Genomic DNA, 16,260 nt, shown 5'->3' with positions numbered 1-16,260 from the left:
GGGACCTGTAGGGCCAGGGAGTCCCTACAGTCATGGGCTAAGGAGGGGGCCCCGGCAGGCTGGGAGGGGCCTTGTCCTTGTTCTGAACACCTCTGCCACCCATCCTCCCTCTTGCAGACTTTTTAGAAAGTTCTGAGGCAACAGGGCATTTAAAATGCTTCATCACCACAATGAACCCCCTTTTGGAGTGTGTGGACACTTAATACATGCCTAGGGAAGCATACAGGGAATATGCATCTGCTTAAAGAGTTCTTTGGAGACTATGGGTGTGTGTGTGTGTGTGTGTGTGTGTGTGCGCGTGTGTGTGTCCCTCACACTCAGGCTTACCTCCACACTCACATTTTACCCTCACACTTGCCTGCACCCCTCAGTTTGGGGAATGCTAACTGAAACTTGGATCCTTAGGGTACGTCAGCTACCCTGAGCCCTGTCTGTGAATGTGACACAGACTTACTTGTTTATTTCCTGTCGCAAACCTGTAAGGTGAGTACTGTTATCACGGAGTTTTCTGCCAAGGAAGCCAAGGAGATAAGTGCCCCCCTGAGGTCATTCCCTCTGTAAGTGACAAGCCTGGACTGAATGGCCATGTCGCACACTGTTGTAAGTGCCGAAACCACGACCAGCGAGCACTGAGCAGACATAGGGCACGGGTGTGAAGCAGGCAGCCCAGCCCAGGTCAGCCATCGTTCCTGGCCTGGTACCCTGAAGCCTTGAGCAGCAGTGCCTCAGCTTCCCACCAGGTCTGAGTGTCCTTCACCCCCCATGCCCGCGATCTCACTAAACATCTTCGTAATTCAATGTCCGAAGGCCTTCAAATGCCCACTGAGGTCCCCTTGGTGAGGGACCTGGCAGGACACAGAGGGTCTGAAACCTCAAAGTCCTCACTTCTCACCCTGTGAATTTATCTATACATATACTCGTGCAGTAGCATTACAACACCTTGCAAAGAGAATGTGCTAATACGTTACTTACGAAATTATAAATAAGTGCAATAAAGAGAAAACCTTTTAAAGGAAAAAGATGCCCTGAGTGCAGATGAAACCCAGGTTCAAGTCTCAGCTCGCCCCTTGTCTGACCAGTGACCCCATCTCCTCATCTGTAAAGTGGAGATCTTGCTAGTGGGGCGCACTCCCGAGTTGCCGGAGGATTCCATGTCGTGCTGATGCATACACACTTCAGTGCAGGGCCCAGCTCACAGCAATTACCCAGTTAATGCCAGCATGCCAGGGTTTACATGTGTTTTTTATTTTCCAACCAGAATCTACAATATCTGTTCTAGAAAGTGGTTCCCTCACCCCACAGTATATTGCAAACTTACCCTTATTCGTAAATACTCTCCTATAGCCATGTGATTCTTTCTGCCCCAGCCAGTGCTGCTTCCCCTGGGCTGAGCTGGTGGAGAGTGATGGAGAGCATCTCTCCTGCTGCTTCTCCACCCTCTGCCCCTTCAGCCCGACACAGGGTGGAAATGGGCGGAAACCAGCAATCAAGTGATTTCTCCTTCTCTGATGGGCACCTCTCTCTCCTCTAGCCCTGAACCACAGAACGCACCCAGCCTTAATTGCTTTCATAACACCACAAACAGTGACCCATTTTACATGCTCACATGGATGTAGAAATTGCTCTGAAGCCAGGATAACACTTGCTGTCCAGACTATGTAGACCTAAAACCCTCTGGATCTCATGGTTCATCACACGCCCACAGTCTAAGTCTGTCAGGTTGGGCCCCCCTGCAGTCCCACGTTTCTGGTGTGTTCTCAGTTCTCGTGTTGGAAAAGGACAGGCAGCATGGCAGGTATTCTTCGCTCCAATTCCATGATGTCTATGACCCAGAATGCCAGCCTCCTGGGGCCACTGTCACTGTCAGTGAGGGACATGCACACACACGTGTGCTCACATGTGAGTGACATGCATGCAGTGTCAGGGACAGGAGGTAACACTGCTCTTCTTGTCTCATCCCCTGGAGACAACTCCAAATGTCCCAATGTGGCCTTTACTGTGCCCAGAATATCCACAAATAAAAACACAGGCTTGTGATCTAGGAAAAATGCCATTGTCTCGCTAAATGCTCATTTGCTCCTGAAATGCTGATGCACAATTGTGTAGCCATTAAAATAATTAGGAGGGTTGTGTAGCAATATGGGAAAAAAGGCGGAGTCATAGAAACTGAATTACCCCTTTGTAAAACCGACTTTTGCAAATGAGGAGGGGACGAAGCAACAGTGGATTGTACAAAAATGTTCTTTTTTCTCATGCTGTTGTGATGAAAACTATGTAATAAACAAAATCCAGGAAAGAAGGGAATTTCCTCTGTTTCCTGAGCAGGAATTATGTTTGAGGTGCTTTCCACAGGTGGCTTCATTTAATCATCCAAATCCAGGTCTTTTCACCCAAAACTAGCACCCAGATGTCTCTCAGAGACAGGCTTCTTTGCAATCTAAAATATCAAAGGGGGCCAGCCCTGAAACATTTCTGGGGTACAACCCCAAGTCTTTCCCTGGAAGGAACCCCCCACCCCACCAAGAAGGGCCGACCTCATGCAAGCCCGTCCAGGTGTCATCCAATAACTCAGTCCCAAGGGGCCTGGACACATGGTTGACTCTTTTGTTAAAAAAAACTTAAGCAAAAAAAGGTGTCTTTATGTAAGGTTTGAGCAGTGTGATTTTCCTGTGGCATGTAGAAAAAATGGCAGAAATACCATAATTCCAAGCATTTATCTGCTGGGTTTAAAAATATCCGAGCAGCTGTCCCATCAATGGGATGTTTCTCCTTTGCTAACCAGGAGAATAAAGGGCAGAAATGCTTTGTCCTCAGAAAGCATTTTCCCTTGACATGCTTTCTTTTCTTTGCAGCATTTGCCTGTAAGCTTTTGACATTTCACAGAAGCACAAATCAAAGCTTCCTATCACTCAGCAGACTCAGTCTCGTACCCACTCCTGCCAGCCCCCACCCCATGGGTCTGATCCTGGAGGAGAAAGAACAGGTGGTGGCATCAGTGCATTCCAAACTCCTGTGCTAGCGGGATGAGCTAGCACAACGCACACCTTCAGCATCGGGTGTGTGTCAGACCTGCCGGGCCGACAGCCCAGAAATCAGCCTCCCTTGGACACGCTGAATCAACCACCCAGACACACAGGAATTCTGAATAAACTATTACTATATATCAAATATAAATTTAATAAGAACTGTTTACTAAATATTTACATACTGAATACGTAATGAATAAGTTGTTTTGAACACTTGGTGCGTGTCAGGCCCTCACATGAGGATATCATCATTTGCCCCCGGGGAGGTGGGCGTCATTAATTCCATTCATAGATGAAGACATGGCAAAGTGTGTAAAATGCCTCAGGAAGGGCAGTTCTGGGTGAGATAGCGTAAGTGCCTCCTGACTCAACAGTTCAGCCCTCCTTCCTGAGTTCCTGGTCTCACCAACCTCGGCGGGGGCACCAAGGCTGGCCCACCTGGGTCCTATCCTGACAGCAGGTGAGCAGGAGCCACAGGCACACCCACACACATGTACACACGCACACACATGCACATGTGTGCTCCCACTCCACGTGCCATAGCACCCTCCTCAATCTCTCCGTTCCACCACAACAAACCCAGAATTCTCTAAAGGATGGTAACTAAGAAAATAGGAGACAAACTGCGCCAGGCCTGTTTTAGGCTCGGAAGGAAGCGGTGAGCCAAACTGACACAGAAAACCTAGAAGCAGCAGGACAGACACGTCCTGTGCCGTCTGATGCTAACAGCCCTGATGTGAAGCCAGTCTCCCAGCACGGCTGCTGGAGGCCAGCGCCTGGCTCCCCTCCTGCCCTGGGCCACATAACTTAAGGCTGGCCAGTCCCCAGTGGGCAGGACCTGGTGAGCCCCTGTCTCCCAGGGAGGCCCAGGCCCAGCTGCTTAACCCATCAGCCTGGGGACACCAGGGTCTCTAAGTAAGAAGCCCTTCCCCAGGTGACTTCAGGAGTGCCCCCACACCTGGTAGCCTGGACCCCCTCCCCTTGATGCCCTTCCATTCCATCTGGTGACAGTGGCCCCTGGAGCACGGTGTTGAGGCCTGAGAATGGATGGATGGATGGAGGCAGTCACGACAGCCCAGATGAGGGAAGCCTGCTATGTTTGCTAAGGCCTCATCCATAACATGGGAAAGACGGACACTCTGCGCTGCTCCAGACGGTGCCTCAGTGGGAACAACATGCACAACTTCACAGGAGCTTTGAAGTTCAGATCTGTGCTTCGCTGCCCCAGGCCCTCCTGCTCCCTTCCCAGCTCTGGCCTCAGCTGCGAGCTCTTGGGTGATGCGTCCCAGATCTCTGATCCTCTCATTACTGTCTGTGCCGCCGAAACACACAGAGCACACAGAGTTTGCTCTGGGCTGGGGGTCCTCTGCCACCACCGCTGACATGTTTTCACCATGAACTTAAATGATGGCAAGTGCAACTTCAGCCACTGAAGTTTAATGCTCTAAGATTATGGTGTTTAAAACCCGGACCAACTCTTCCTTGGAAAAAACAGCGTATTCCAAATCTCGATTTTGGACATTTCCTTCACTTAGCCAAGAAGAGCACCAGTGGACAAAGAAGCCCATTTAGACCCTGCCCTGATGTCCCCAAGCTTCAGATTCCATCTGTACCTGCAGGGGGGCTGGGGGCTTGAACCTGAGGGCAGCCAATCCCACCTGGCCTCCAGCTGCCAGCCTTTCACCCTGCAGCCCAGTGCAGCTCAGCCCAGTACAGACCACCTGAGCTCAAACAAACAAACAGGATGGGGCTTGTCAATAGAATTCAGGACTTGACCTGGAGGAGCTCCTACTTGCCAAAGCTGGAATAATTCGAGCAACAAAATTCATGACGGTGTCAGATTTTAACCCCCAGAATAAAATAAATATCCATGAATCTGTACTGATATTAAAAACTGAGGAAGTCGATAAACAAATGCGGGAGAAGAGACAGATCTTCCTTCTAGAATTTCAAGCAACAAATGCAAATGGGAAGAGGGAAATGAGAATCCCCATCAGGCAAACACTAGGAACAAATGCTGTAGACAGAATGTCCCAGTGGAGGCAAAAGGCAATGGGGAAAATGTGAAGAGAAACAGGATTTGCACCGTCCCCCCCAATATACTCATCAACTACGAAGGCAAGGGAGGAACATTACAGCAGAGAAATTTAACCAACTTAACCAAGTGATCAAGCTAACGTAACCAGGGATATGCTGAGTCACAGATGCCCTAATAGGATGCACTAAGGGACCTTCAAGATGGCGGAGGGGGGCTTCCCTGGTGGCGCAGTGGTTGAGAATCTGCCTGCTAATGCAGAGGACACGGGTTTGAGCCCTGGTCTGGGAAGATCCCACATGCCGCGGAGCAACTGGGCCCGTGAGCCACAACTACTGAGCCTGCATGTCTGGAGCCTGTGCTCCGCAACAAGAGAGGCCACGACAGTGAGAGGCCCGCGCACCGTGATGAAGAGTGGCCCCCGCTTGCCACAACTAGAGAAAGCCCTCGCACAGAAACGAAGACCCAAAAATAAATAAATAAATTAATTAAAAAAAAAAAAAAAAGATGGCGGAGGAGTAAGACATGGAGATCACCTTCCTCCCCATAAATACATCAAAAATACATCTACATGTGGAACAGTTCCTACAGAACACCTACTGAATGCTGGGAGAAGACCTCAGACTTCCCAAAAGGCAAGAAAATCCCCACGTACCTGGGTAGGGAAAAAGAAAAAAGAAAAAACAGAGACAAAAGAATAGGGTCGGGACCAGCACCTCTGAGAGACAGCTGTGAAGGAGGAAAAGTTTCCACACACCAGGAAGCCCCTTCACTGGTGGGGATGGGGGTGTGGGTGGGGAAACTTCGGAGTCACGGAGGAGAGCACAGCAACAGGGAGGGCAAAGCGGAGAGATTCCCGCACAGAGGATCGGTGCCGACCAGCACTCACCAGCCCGAGTGGCTTGTCTGCTCACCCGCCCGGGTTGGGTGAGGGTTGGGAGCTGAGGCTCGGGCTTCGGAGGTCAGATCCCAGGGAGAGGACTGGAGTTGGCTGTGTGAACACAGCCTAATAGGATGCACTGAGAAGGACACAACATCATGACTGTGATATTTTGCCAAAATGCATAATCTCACTCCAACCATGAGAAAATGGAGGACAAGCTCAAATTGAGGGGCATTCTGTAAAAACAGAGATCAGTTTAATCTTTAATCCAGATCAGAAAGGCAAGGAAAGCCCCAGGTTTCCTTGGGGAACAACAACAACCTGGGGGAGATTCAGGAGAAATAACGAATGTAGTGTGGGATCCCAAAATAAGAAAAAATGTCAGTGAGCAGTTTGGCAAAATTCAGAAAAGTTCTGGCATTTAGTTGATAATATCATACTACGGTAAATTTTCTTGTTTTGATCATTGTACTATGGTCATTAAGAGTTTATATTAGGGGGAGATGGGTGAAATGTACTTGGGAACTCAGTAGTAGTGTTTCAACTTTTCTTTAAGTCCTGGCATTCAAGGCTCCTCAGTATGGCTCCAGCCTTTTCTGGGACCAGAAACACATTTTCTTTTTTCTAGCAACAGAGCATTTAGTTCGGCCTTTAAGAGGAAAGCTGTTCTAGTTAAAGTAAGGTCGAGGGCCACACCTTGTCTCCTCGACCCTTCACACCCACCCAGCTCAGACGCCTGTCCTCAGGGACACCCTCCTGCCCCCACCACCCACACGCTGGATAAGACTCCTTGTTGTCTGAGCCCTGGGGCACCCTGGTGGATGCCCAACAGCAGTGACTATCTCTCGACTGTTCTTTGTGCCCACATCTCATCTAGAGAGGCAGGAAGATGGAGCGCTTAGGGACTGTGTGTCCTTGGGCAAGTTACTTACCCTCTCTGAACCTCCATTTCCTCATCTATATCATAAGAACAATAAAAGAACCAACCCCTTTTGGTTACTGGAAGGATTAAAAGAGGCAGCACAGGCAAAGGTTTAGTACAGCGCCTCTTATTGGTGCCACAATGATATCATCTCTCCTTGGAGCTGGTGTCCTTGGGACTGTCTGGACGGCACCTAACACAGCATCTCCCCAGGCCACCATCACAACCCCTTTGAACCTGGAACTGAATTTAAATAGACCACAGCACATCCTAGGCACCCTGGAGCAAATATGCGGCCCCACATCACTCCTAACATTACTAAGCTCACATTCAGATACATCTAGGAGTAAACCCAAAGTGAAAACACTCCAATTTTCAGTTGTCAGAAACTTAGAAACTGCACAAAACCCACCCCCAAGGAGGTTAGGCTGCTTTTCTAAGTGACCCTGGGAGCCTGTTTACAAAGCTTCCACAGGCTCTCTGGGGGAGAGTGGGTCCTGAACAGCACTGGGCTCAGAGCAGCCACTCAAAAATTTGTAAAGTCTATTAATATAAAAAATCAATATTAATCCAATTCCTTAACCCAATTCCTTTGGAGGAATCAGATAGATGTTATCTATTCTTAAGTGCTTTGTACTTGTCTCAAAAACCAAATCTTACGATGACAGATACAAGGTACACCCGCAGACTCATTCATTGTATATACTAAGCTATATGTTTATTAATGCTTAGCAGACTAAGCATGAATATGTCTAGAAAAAAAAAATTTGTGGAATGAATGATCTCAGAACTCTTAAGAGGTCTCCAGAGTCATCTAATTCATACATACCTCCTCTCCATTTCATACCTGTTGAATTATTTTAAATGTTATTGTTGTTGTTTGTTTGTTTGTTTTTAACAATAGCCAAGGCAGGAAAGATTGGTGAAACAGACGAACTAGGACCATTTGGAACCACAGCAGGCAGCCACTGGTCTAGCCTGCCAACATGTGCCAAGGGCAGGACATCCCTGCCCTCCAACCCAGGCACCCCCAACACTGCACCCCTGAGATTTCTCAGTGAAAATCAACAGCAGCAAAGCTCCACCCCTGCAGCACCTCTTCAATAGTAAAAACATCTGAATAAAATGTCTTAGCATCAGCTGATCAGGGTATACATAATTGTGACGCAACGTTATAAATAATCTAAATCATGGCAAAGTCTGTATAAAGTTTTTAGATTTAACATAGAATAGGGGGAAAATCCAAATGCAAAACCACAGTTCAACACCACGTTTATGTTGAAAATCTCACAAATATGGCCAAAAAGGGCTGGGATAATGAATATCCCCCCTGCCCCCAAACAATTTTTCTTCAGAATCTATGCTGTTTCATCTTTTTGACCAAGTGTGAGGAAAATCTGTGGAAAGACTGTAGAAAACTGTGAAAGTAAGAGACAACTAATAATAATTCAAACGATCCTTTCCCATAGAAATACAAATGAACCTTGCAGGTGGAAGGCAATGGATTTTTGCCCCATGGACAGATGGCTTTGCACTTACCTGTACATTCACTTCGGCTCCCCTTACTGCCTAAACATGTGCTGCTCAACCATTTCCATTGGGAAATTTCAGAGGAGTGGAGGGTGGAGTGGTGCCTGAGCTAGAGGGCTGGAGTGTTTTTGTGATTCTCAGATCAGATCTTTGGCATGTGCTCACTTCATATCTGTGTGAGTCATGTTACCTTTTCAAAAAGTGAAAATTCTCTGAACACAGGTTTTAATGAAGTGCCCAGACTTAGCATTTAACTCCACCTGGTTTGGACTGTTCACCCCAAATGGGATTATGCTCTCACAATCCCCTGTAGGATCACAGAACCAAGGCCTTAGCACCGCAGGTCCTAACCCCAAGCTTAAAGGCCTAGGGACCCCCAGTCAACTTCCCTTTAGAACACCTATAAGTTCTAAGTTGTAGAAATATCTGGAAAGTCTGGAAGAGTAAGGGCATTGGACAGTCTGAAGACTGGATCTTACCAAGCTTGTTTTCTGAAAAGGACGTATAAAAACCCATGGTGATGGACTTCCCTGGTGGCGCAGTGGCTAAGAATCTGCCTGCCAGTGCAGGGAACACGGGTTCGGGCCCTGGTCAGGGAGGATCCCACATGCTGCGGAGCAGCTAAGCCCGTGTGCCACAACTACTGAGCCCATGTGCCTAGAGCCCGTGTTCCGCAACAGGAGAAGCCATCGCAATGAGAGGCCTGCACACCGCAACGAAGAGTAGCCCCCACTCGCCACAACTAGAGAAAGCCCACGCGCAGCAACGAAGACCCAATGCAGCCCAAAAAAATAAAAAAAACCCATGGTGAGGGCTTCCCTGGTTGCGCAGTGGTTAAGAATCCGCCTGCCAATGCAGGGGACATGGGTTCAAGCCCTGGTCCAGGAAGATCCCACATGCCGCAGAGCAACTAAGCCCATGCACCACAACTGCTGAGCCTGCACTCTAGAGCCCGCGTGCAACAACTACTGAAGCCCGCATGCCTAGAGCCCATGCTCTGCAATAAGAGCAGCCACCGCAATGAGAAGCCCGCACACCACAACGAAAAGTAGCCCCCACTCACCGAAACTAGAGAAAGCCTGCATGCAGCAACGAAGACCCAATAAAGCCAAAAATAAATAAATAAAATAAATAAATTTATTTAAAAAACCATGGTGTTTTGATTTGCATTTCTCTAATAATTAGTGATGTTGAGCATCTTTTCATGTGTCTCTTGGCCATCTGTATGTCTTCTTTGGTGAAATGTCTGTTTAGGTTTTCTGCCCATTTTTTAATTGGGTTGTTTGTTTTTTTGATATTGAGCTGCATGAGCTGTTTGTATATTTTGGAGATTAATCCTTTATCCGTTGTTTCATTTGCAAATATTTTCTCCCATTCTGAGGGTTGTCTTTTCATCTTGTTTATGGTTTCCTTTAATGTGCAAAAGCTTTTAAGTTTCATTAGGTCCCATTTGTTTATTTTTGTTTTTATTTTCATTACTCTAGGAGGTGGGTCGAAAAAGATCTTGCTGTGGTTTATGTCAAAGAGTGTTTTTCCTATGTTTTCCTCTAAGAGTTTTATAGTGTCCGGTCTTATATTTAGGTCTTTAATCCATTTTGAGTTTATTTTTATGTATGGTGTTAAGGAGTGTTCTAATTTCATTCTTTTACATGTAGCTGTCCAATTTTCGCAGCACCACTTATTGAAGAGGCTGTCCTTTCCCCATTGTATGTTCTTGCCTCCTTTGTCATAAATTAGGTGACCATATGTGTGGGTTTATCTCTGGGCTTTCTATCCTGTTCCATTGATCTATATTTCTATTTCTGTGCCAGTAACATACTGTCTTGATTACTGTAGCTTTGTAGTATAGTTTGAAGTCAGGGAGCCTGATTCCTCCAGCTCCGTTTTTCTTTCTCAAGATTGTTTTGGCTATTCATGGTCTTTTGTGTTTCCATACAAATTGTAAAATCTTTAGTTCTAATTCTGGAAACAACCTACATGTCCAATGACAGATGAATGGATAAAGAAGATGTGGTACATATATACAATGGAATATTACTCAGTCATAAAAAGGAACAAAATTGGGTCATTTGTAGAGATGTGTATGGACCTAGAGTCTGTCATACCGAGTGAAGTAAGCCAGAAAGAGAAAAGCAAATATTGTATATTAATGCATATATGTGGAATCTAGAAAAATGGTACAGATGAACATATTAGCAAGGCAGGACTAGAGGCGTAGATGTAGAGAACGGACATGTGGACACAGGGGTGGAAGGGGAGGGTGGGACGAATTGGGAGATTAGGTTTGACATAAATATACTACCATGTGTAAAATAGATAGCTAGTGGGAACATGCTGTATAGCACAGGGAGCTCAGCTTGGTGCTCTGTGACAACCTAGATGGGTGGGATGGGGGGGGTGGGTGGGAGGGGTGTTGAAGACGGAGGGGATATAGGTATACTTATAGCTGATTCACTTCATTGTACAGTAGAAACTAACACAACATTGTAAAGCAATTATACTCCAATAAAAAAAACAAAACCAAAAAAACATGGTGTTTATTGGTTCTAAAAGATTTTTTGTAGACTTCTCAGGATTTTCTACATACAAAACCACATCATCTGCAAATAGAGATGGTTTCACTTCTTCCTTTCCCATCTAAATGCCTCATTTAGATGGGAAGACTGGCTAGACTCTCCTGTTTGATGCTGAATAGAAGTAGAGTGGACATCCTTGCTTGACTGTGATGAAGGGGGAAAGAATCTGTCTGTTACCATGAAGTATGATGTTCCTGGTGGGCTGTTCATAGATCCCTTTATCAGGTTGAGGAAGTTTCCTCTATTCCTAGTTTACTGAGTGGTTTTTATCCTAAAAGGGTGTTGGGTTTTGTCAAATGCTTTTCTGCAACAATTGAGATGATCATGTGGTTTCTGTCCTTTATTCTATCAATATCATATACTATAATGCCATAGACTGAAATTCATATGTTGAAACCAGTGTGACAGTACTTGGAGGTGAGACCTTTGGAAGGTGATTAGGTCATGAGGGCTGTGTCCTCATGGGATTAGTGCTCTTATAAAAGATACCCTAGAGAACCTCCTCATCCCTTCCTCCAGGTGAGGTTACAGTGAAAGATAGCTGTCTCTGAAGCAGGAAATGGGCCTTCACCAGATACCAAATCTGCTAGTGCCTTCATCTTGGACTTCCCAGCCTCCAGAACTATAAGAAATTTCCAAATATCTGTTCTTTATAAGCCACCCGGTCTATGGCATTTTACATACCAGCCTGAATAAACTAAGACATAAAATTCTGCTTACTTACAGTTGGTTATGTTCTACAAAGTCAACTCAAACAGTGAATTAGCAAATATGGAACTGCTGTTCCTAAGAGAAATACAGGGTTAGGATCCCACTAGTCTCATATGCCACTTTTCCACCAACCAATCAATACATAGTCTTTTTTATATATGTTTTTGTTTAAAGACACCTGATTTAATATATACTGTTGATTCGTTCATGAATTCTCAGTCACCAGACCATAGCTCATGCCCGAATGAAGTTCGTATAACACACATATTTTCTCCCCAAGACACATAGTAGTGTTTTTGCACTTAGAAACACCAGTCAGCACTTCAGCACTACTCTGGGGGCCATTTTAAACAGCAAAATCACCAACAAAAAGCACAAAAATGCTTAAAATGTGGCATTAAATAGACATCGAAAAGGAGTTTACAGTATGAGAGCTGAAACAAGAAGGAAAAGTGTTCCCTTGTTTGACCTCAGCTGGGAACATGTGTGTTGGCCACTCAGATTTCATCTGCTTGGCACATTTCTATGAATGACCACAAAAGAACTGCAAGTGTTGATTATGGAGTTACAAATAAATTTTAACAAGCAAGTGGATATGCAAATATGACATCCATGAATAATGAGGATTGACTGTACATTGATTGATTTTTGTATGTTAAACCAACCTGCATTCCTGTGATAGGTCTAACTTGGTCATGGTGTATAATCCTTTAAATGTGCTGCTGGATTCTGTTTATGAGGTTTTTTATTGAGGATTTTTTGAATCTATAGTTGGCCCACCATATCTTAGGGTCTGAATCAGTGGATTCAAACAAACGAGGATGGGAAATATTTGAAAAAAATTCCAGAAAATTCCAAAAAGCAAAACTTGAATTTGCAGCACCAGCAACTATTTACATAGCCTTTACACTGTATAAGGTATTATAAGTAATCTAGAGATGATTTAAAGTGTACAGAAGGATGTGTGTAAGTTATATACAAATACTATACCGTTTTATATACAGGACTGAAGCATCCTCAGATTTCAGTATCCACGGGGGTGGGGGTGCTGGAGGGAGTGTGTCCTAGAGCTAATACCCCAAGGATACTGAAGGATGACTGTATATTCATAAGAGATGTTGGTCTGTAGTTCTGTTTTCTTGTGATAGTTTTTTCTGGTTTTGGTATCAGAGTAATTCTGGCCTCACAGAATGAAATGGGAATTGTTCCCTCATGCTCTATTTTTTGAAGGGTTTGTGAGGGATTAGTGTTAATTCTTTAAATTTTTGGTAGAAGTCACCAGTGAAACCATTAGGTCCAGGGCTTTTCTATGTGGATAGTTTTGATTACTGATTCAATCTCTCTACTTGTCAGGGGTCTATTCAGATTTCCTATTTCTCCTTGAGTCAGTTTGGTGTCTTTCTAGGAATTGGTCCATCTCATCCAGGTTATCCAATGTGTTGGTGTACAATTGTTCATAGTATGCCTTTATAATCTTTTTTACTTCTCTAAGATTGGCAGTAATATCCTCTCTTTCATTTCTGATTTTAGTAATATGATTTTGCTTTCTTTTTTTTCTTAGTCTAAGCGTTCATCTATTTTGCTGGTCATTTAAAAGAACCAACTTCTTGTTTCAATGATTTTCTCTATTTTATTTTCTATTTCTTATATTTCTGCTCTAACCTTTATTATTTCCTTCCTTCTGCTTGCTTTGTTTCTTAAGTTTCTTAAATGGGATGTTTCTAAAATCCAGAACAGGTCCCTCCCTTCCTCAAAACCCTGCCATGGCTCCCATGCCACTTGGAATAACATGCTCCCTCTTCACTGTGGCCCAGAAGAACCCCAGTGAGCTGGCCGTAGACACCTCCCCTACCTTTTCTCCTGGGACTCCCTTCAACCCATTCTGCTGCAGGGATATTATTCCTCTTGTAATCCCTCTGATGAGGCACATGTGTTCCTACCTCAGAGTGTAAATGCCTTGCAAGGAGGCATGTCACATGTATCAACTTACGGGCAACCCCTCACAGATGCCTCCTGGGGCCACTCTGGTTTCTACCCATCCAGAACTCCCCACCCCATCACCTCTTTTATTCCCAGCACTCATCACCATCTGATCTAATCTTGTTTATTTGCTCCCTTTACAACCTATACCCTGCCATGTGGGCAGCTAAGCTGGATCCTCCACAGGGCCCCCGTCACACCCAATTGTCCTTGTCACTGTCTGCTTCCACTGCCTTTAATCTTACCAAAACCAACCAGCTCTTCCCTGCTACTGAGCTGGGAGATCCTTCTGACCGCTCGTCTCCCCTAGCCATTCCTCCCATCCAGGGCCTTGTTTCATTTCCGCACAAGCTCTTCAAAGCCAGCCTTATCTTGTCTACTTGTTTCCCACCTCTTCCAAAATGTAAGCTCTGTGGCATCCCAGGGCCTGAGCAGCAGGCTGAGTGTTCAGTGATCAGGTATGGCCAGTGCTGCTCCCCGCCAGCCTAGAAGACCCAGTGATTCTGATTGTGTCCAGCTGGACAGCCAGTGTGGATGTGTGAGAGTTCCCTGACCTTAGAGGCCTTCCCAGCCCCAGAGCCAGAGGTGATCCACCAGGGATGCTCTCCTCAGTGGTGGCAGGGTCATTGATGATGTGACCTCCCACATGTCCCCACTTGGGGACCCTCACCACCTGCAGAGTCTGAATGGCTCTCAGACAAGTCACAGATTGTGCCAGGTCACTGAGTCCAAGATGGGTGGCCCACTGGGGTCCAAATCCAACTCCCTCCACCACCTCCAGCCAGGTTCTAAGGTTCTTAGGTGGGGGTGGGGGCTTTGCAGACCTACTCTGATCCCTCTCCTTTCTCAGTTTCTCTGGGCCTCTCCCCCCCTCAACTTCACAGGGACTCAGCCCTCCTCCTCAGCCCTCTTGCTGTGGGGGGAGGGGGAAGAAGGTTGGAGGAGGGGAGGAGAGGGTGAGAAGGGCCTTGGGAGGAAACTCCTGCCAGACCCTCCCCCATTCCCCCCACAGAGCCCCATCTCCTGCCTGGGCTGCCCTCCCCTGTCCCGCCTTCTCTCATCTCCCCACCCCTGTGGACAGATCACATCAGCAGCCAGTACAGGGCATTATGGGACTAAAGGAGCACGCTGAGCACAAGCCTGTCCTGAGAGGGACTCCTACCCTTGTCATCACCACCATTACCATCAACCATCAACCCTTCCCTCCACCATCACCACCACCACCACCACCATCATCATCACCATCACCAATGCCAGGCCAGGGTGAGGGGTGTGACTTTGCTGAGCTCTCAGGAGAGGAGGGAGAGTGTGGGGAGAAAGGAGGTGCCCCCAGGAGGATAGTGCATGGGATGTGCAATGCAGGGAGGACTGAAATGTGTGGGCTGGGCCGAGAGCAGGCCATACACTTATCAGCGCCCCTGCCCTTGGCAGGGTGGGGTTTCTTGTCACTTGGTGTTTTGCTTTCCAGAGCCCATTCCCTAGTAGTGATGTGCCCTGCAAGCATGCAGGCAGATATATGTAAAACTAGCCACTGCACCAGTGAGCTCAGAGCTCCAGGCTGTACACACCACCAAAAACTCCACACAGCAAGAGCCTCTGCTTCTAGAATGATGTTCCAGGGTCAGCAGAGGCCATCATGACCATGGGCAGCTTCAAGGTCAGAGGTCATCACAGCACCCTGGAAGGGGGCTGGCAAAGGAGGTCAGGGAGGCTTTCAGAAATCATTACTCCCACACTCATCCCCCATCTCAGCCAGTCTGTGCCAGGAAATGGGGCCACAGAAGAATGAGGAAGCAGACAGATGAGGTTCCTGTCCTCAGGCATGGGGCACACGTTCTGCAAGGGAGACAGAATAAACAAATGAACCAGAACGGTTCTGGACACAGGCACTAGTCCCCTCCACCAGGAAGCCTACACAACCCACTGAACCAACCTTAGCCACTGGGGGCAGACACCAAAAACAACGGGAACTATGAACCAGCAGCCTGCGAAAAAGAGACCCCAAACACAGTAAGTTAAGCAAAATGAGAAGACAGAAAAACACACAGCAGATGAAGGAGCAAGGCAAAAACCAACCAGACCTAACAAATGAAGAGGACATAGGCAGTCTACCTGAAAAAGAATTCAGAATAATGATAGTAAAGATGATCCAAAATCTTGGGAATAGAATAGAGAAAATACAAGAAACGTTTAACAAGGACCTAGAAGAACTAAAGAGCAAACAAACAAAAAGTGATGAACAACACAATAAATGAAATTAAAAATTCTCTAGAAGGGATCAATACCAGAATAACTGAGGCAGAAGAACGGATAAGTGACCTGGAAGATAAAATAGTGGAAATAACTACTGCAGAGCAGAATAAAGAAAAAAGAATGAAAAGAATTGAGGACAGTCTCAGAGACCTCTGGGACAACATTAAATGCACCAACATTCGAATTATAGGGGTCCCAGAAGAAGAAGAGAAAAAGAAAGGGACTGAGAAAATATTTGAAGAGATAATGGTTGAAAACTTCCCTAATATGGGAAAGGAAATAGTTAATCAAGTCTAGGAAGCACAGAGAGTCCCATACAGGATAAATCCAAGTAGAAACATGCC

This window comes from Balaenoptera musculus, chromosome 6, assembly GCF_009873245.2.
Source record: "Balaenoptera musculus isolate JJ_BM4_2016_0621 chromosome 6, mBalMus1.pri.v3, whole genome shotgun sequence".
NCBI classification, from domain to species: domain Eukaryota; kingdom Metazoa; phylum Chordata; class Mammalia; order Artiodactyla; family Balaenopteridae; genus Balaenoptera; species Balaenoptera musculus.
The sequence above is the reverse complement of the archived record's forward strand: the minus strand, read 5'-3'. Positions refer to the sequence as shown.